Here is a 5,249-nt window from a genome sequence, read left to right on the forward strand (position 1 = left end):
TGAATTTGTAGGCTTTCTGGATTTTTGTTTGTTTGTTTGTTTGTTTGTTTGTTTGTTTGTTTTGTTTTGTTTTTATTTTTATTTTCTGTTGTTACTAAAGTCTAGCTTTAATCCATGGTGGTCTGATAAGATGCAAGGGGGTACTTCAATTTTCTTGTATTTGTGGAGGCTTGTTTGATACCAACAATATGATCAATTTTGGAGAAGGATCTATGAGGTACTCAGAAGAAGGTATATTAATTTGGATGAAATATTTGTAGATATCTCTTAGGTCAATTTCATTAATAATATCAATTATTTTCATTATTTCTTTGTTTAGATTTTGTCTGAATGACCTGTCAATTGGTGAGAACAGGGTTTTGAAGTCTTCCATTATTAACATGTGGGGTTCAATGTGTTATTTTATATATCTATCTATCTATATATATCTCTATCTATCTATATATATATACATATTACAAATGTTGGTGCACTTGCATTTGAGACATCGATGTTCAGAATTTAGATATCATCTTGGTGGCTTTCCTTCAATTCAGTGACATTTTTCATGTCTTTTGATTAATTTGGGTTGTAATTCTATTTTATTAAATATTTGAATGGCTACTCCACTTGCTTCATTGGTTCATTTGCTTGGAAAATCACTTTTCAGGCCTTTACTCTGAGGTAATAGCTATCTTTGATGTTGTAATGCCTTTCTTTTATGCAGAAGAATAATAGATCATGTTTTCACATTCACTCTGATAGTCTTATAGGGGAATTGAGCTCATTAATGTTGTGAGATATTAAAGACAATGATTATTAGTTCCTTTTATTTTGATGTGTGTGTAAGTGTGTGTATGTGTGTGTGTGTGTGTGTTTGCTTTGGCTGATGTGTAGTTATTTATTTCCTGTGTTTTCTTTGGTATAGTTAACCTCCTTAGGTTGGAGTTTTCCTTCTACTTTATACTGTAAGGTTAGATTTGTGGATAGATATTGTTTAAATTTGATTTTGTCATGGAATATCATAATTTTTTCCATGTAGAATGGTTGAAAGTTTTGCTGGGTATAGTAGTCTGGGTTGGTATCTATGATATCTTAGAGACTGTAAGAGAGCTGCCCAGCCCTTTCTGGCTTTTAGCGTATCTGTTGAAAAGTGCAATGTAATTCTAACATATCTGCCTAATCTTACTGTTACTTGATATGTCAAGACTGGTTGATATCCATGGAAAGCCTCCCCTTTTTGAGAAGAAAGCAGGAGGGGTGAATGGGGGAAGAGATGAAGTGAGAAGGAAGGACTAAGAGAAGAGGAGGGAGGGGAACTGTGATTGGGATGTAAAGCAAATAAATAACTTAATTAGTAAAAAAAAAAAAAAAGCCTGAAACTACATATAGATAACTTAAGTTACATATTAATAGCTTTGTTTTAAGATGTGAGTCAAATTTTCTAATACCTGCTTCCCATGCTGAGTGTTCTGATGATTCCCAGGGAATGCCTGCTGGTGTTGGGAACTTGGATGACAAGATGTATATTGTGGGAGGGGCTATTGGAGGTGATATCTGTGTCATTCTCTGGAGGTGAAGGCAGAGAGGGAAAGAAAGCTGAAATGGGGAAGGTGCTCTGCAACATAGCTGGAGATGAGACTGGAAGATTGGTTTTGAAGGAGAAGAGAGAGAGGTGAAGATCTATTGTTTGTTTCCTTGCTCCCCTGCCTGGAACAACATTTTTCTATCATCCCCAAAAAGCAGAAAACAGAATTTTGTTCATCACTACTGATAGTGAGATTAAATGATGAAGTAACATTTTGTTAAAAAAATCTAAAATCAAAAAACCTATAGCATATATTATACCATACTCTCTGTTTCAGTTAGATTTTGAGTAGGTTAGAGTAATAGTGAAAGAGGAAACATTTGTGCCCCTTTCCTTTTTGGCCACTGTAGCATGATGAAAATGAATTCTGCTCCATTAAATTAATAGCCCAATTGCAATTTCTGCATCTCAAACAAATATAAGAACACTAAAGTATAAATCCTAAGGGGACTAGATTAAACACCAATTACAAGTATCCTCAGCCGTATTTTTTAAGATCTACAGACAAACTGAATTCATCTGCCACTGTCCACTCTAGTAAACTCCAAGTGTGTGAGGTAAGAATTATCTGATTCTTCACTACCTATTCACAATCTAATCTTGACACACACATCCTTTTTAGCCACAAGTTCAGACACTTGTTAGTAACCAGGTATTCTAGTTTTCTCTCTATGGCTGTTATAAAGATAATGATCAAAAGAAACTCAGGGAGGAAAGAACTTATCAATTTCCAGTTTATATGTCCCTCATGAAAGGAATCTGGCCATGACCTCAAGGCAGGAATATGAAAGCAGGAACTAAAATAGAGGTCATAGAAAAATGCTGCTTCTGGATTTCTCTTCATAGTTCACACAGCTTGCTCCCTTATACAACTGAGGACCAATTGTCCAGTAATGACACCACCCATAATAGGCTGCCTCCTCCAGATCAATTATTAATCAAGGAAATGCCGCACAGACATGCCCGTAGGCCAATCTAATGGGGGCATATTTTCAACTGATTATTTTTCTTTCCAGATGACTATAGATTGTGTCAAGTTTGCAAAATGACAACAATAAAAACTAACAAAGAAGGCATGAAAAAAGGTATAAATGAGTTTGTGTGTTGTAAGTGTTCCAGCTCTGAACAGAAAGGTATCTGGCAATCGGCAGCCAAGGAAGACCACAAAGTCACACCACACAACAAACCTCACACAAGACATTTATTGGGAGGAAAAATCCTGGGAGGCTGCCTGTCTCTGCTAGGGTAAGAAGATAGCAGGGAACTGAGCAGTAGGCAGGATTTATATATGATTTCTTAGAGAGGGAGGTTTCCACGGCAAGGTGAGGATGGTGGGATTTGAAATTCTGAGCTTGGCAGAGTGCAGACATTGGTAGGTTTTCCTGTTTAGAGAATGGTGGGTTTTGTGCTCAGGGACATATGGGTTTCTGTGACAAGATCAGGAATTATTGGGTTTTCCTATTCAGGGACTGGTTGTATTTTTCTAGTAGGGTGGGGCCTGGCCACTCTTCCCTCCTGAGACTAGGAATGACAGTTACAGCCTTAGAAAATGATGTAAGTGCTATTAGAGAAGTCTAGGGCTTGGAGCCTGACTCCTGGAGCAACTCAGGCACACGCACACATGGGTGTTTGTGTGTGTGTATGTGTGTCTTATAGGAGGTAGGCTAATTCCCTGCCTTGAGGGTTTACGAAGCTTACAAAGGGAGGTCAGGCCAAGAAAGGCTTTCCCTGCAGCTTGAGTGTGAATAAAATGTACCTGTGCGTGTGTATATATTTCATACACACACCCCCATATTCTTTACCTGATTTTATAAGTTTGTTTAGCACTTGCTTCTCTTCTCTTCTTGGCATGCATACAAGCTAAGAGGATGGTTCCCTTAAGGCTGATGATAGACTCCTGTCTGACTTGTCAATCTTGTTCAAATTTTGTACTTTTGTATTGTGTGTGTGTGTGTGTGTGTGTGTGTGTGTGTGTGTGTGTGTGTGAGTTGCTACAGAGAAATGAAATTTGTGGTTCAGGTTCTCTTCCCTTAAGATGCTTTTAAGGAACGTGGCATTCATACAGAATGTGAAATTCATGAAACTTGGTCAGCTGCATGTCAAGAAAAACAAAACATAAAAGAAAAGACCTCCTCAAACAATGGAAAAAGTATGTCTAACTTCCCTTGTGCTAATTAACAGATTCTATGTGCAGATTTAGATAAAAACACTTCCTGTCGGCACCTCTGGATTTCTGATTAGTGTACAACTAACTGTCCTTAGGGTATGAAGTTAAATTAAGCACACACATATGCTGTGCATTCTTAAGTATTTTAAGTAACTATTGACAAGCTCACACTCATTCTATCATTTGCCCATGTTGACAATAGAGGTGTGTGCACTGAAGTGAATATTGGCGAGTAGTTTTGGGAAGAAAGGGCTACTAATTAAAAACAAAAGCAAAGTGGCTGAGACTTTGTAAAAAACAAAACAAACAAACAAACAAAAATATCAAACAAAAAACTCCCAAAAAGTTTTATAGTCTTATACGTAGATTTAAAAAAAAACAATCAGCATTCAGGGCAGTCTATCTAAGCCAAGAGACACCCTTTAAAATTTGTTGCTGTTCTTTTTAATAGAGTGGAAGCTTTTATTTGGGAAATGTACCAATTCTGTTTTTGTTGTCATGATAAAACATTATGACATTAAGTGACTTGGGGAGGAAAGGGTGTCTTTCATTTTATAAATTATAATCTCTCATAGAGGGAAGACAAGACAGGAACCTGAAGGCAGAAGCCATGGAGGGATACTACTTACTTGTGTGTTTCTCTGGCTTACTCATCTTTCTTTTAGACAGCCCAGAATCACTTTGCAAGGGATGGCAGTACCTACAGAGGATAGCACACTCCTACATTATTAGTAATCAGAAAAATTTAATTCTTCAGTTGAGATTCCCTCTTCCCAAGGAAATCAAGTCATCTTCAGGTTAACAAAACCTAGCAAGTGCAGAGGAAATGGCTTGGAGGCATTTTATGAATCAGAGCCTGCCTCCCACTTACAATATCTGGTAGTTACAGGGAAGATGAGGTAAGGTAAGAAATTAGTTTAAAAGTTTCACTTAGGAGCCTGAGATTGGCTATTTCTAGGAGTAGTCAATTATAGAATTCAAATCAGTGATGGACATCTTTCCTGGTTGGATGTTATTTGCAGTTTATAAGTCAGGGCAATTAAGAATATAGAGAAACAATAACTTACTTCTAGAAACCAAATACTGTACTCACTGAAAATGTCACAGTTTTGGTCTCATTCTGGCTAGCATTTCTGAATTTGCTTATTAGATCCATGAAAGAAGTACACAGTTATCCTTATAATTCTCCTATGCTGGCCAAGAGTGGTTTCATCATTGAGGATTCTAGGGACAAGGAATTCTTTTTCTAATATAAGGTATTATTTAACCATTTCCATAGGAAGCTGCAGCCTGTGGGTGAATCAAATTTCTCTTTGTGTTTATCATTTTCTGTGTTGGTTCAGGCATTCAAAGAAGTAAAATCTAAGATGGAGTAAGATGTGACAATGAACACCTGAGAATGTTGGAGAGAAGAACTTAGATTCCTTTTTGGGGGTGGGGGTTCGAGACAGGGTTTCTCTGTATAGCCCTGGAGCTGTCCTGGAACTCACTTTGTAGACAAGGCTGGCGTCGAAC

The sequence above is a fragment of the Mus caroli genome, chromosome 4, assembly GCF_900094665.2.
Source record: "Mus caroli chromosome 4, CAROLI_EIJ_v1.1, whole genome shotgun sequence".
Lineage (NCBI taxonomy): Eukaryota > Metazoa > Chordata > Mammalia > Rodentia > Muridae > Mus > Mus caroli.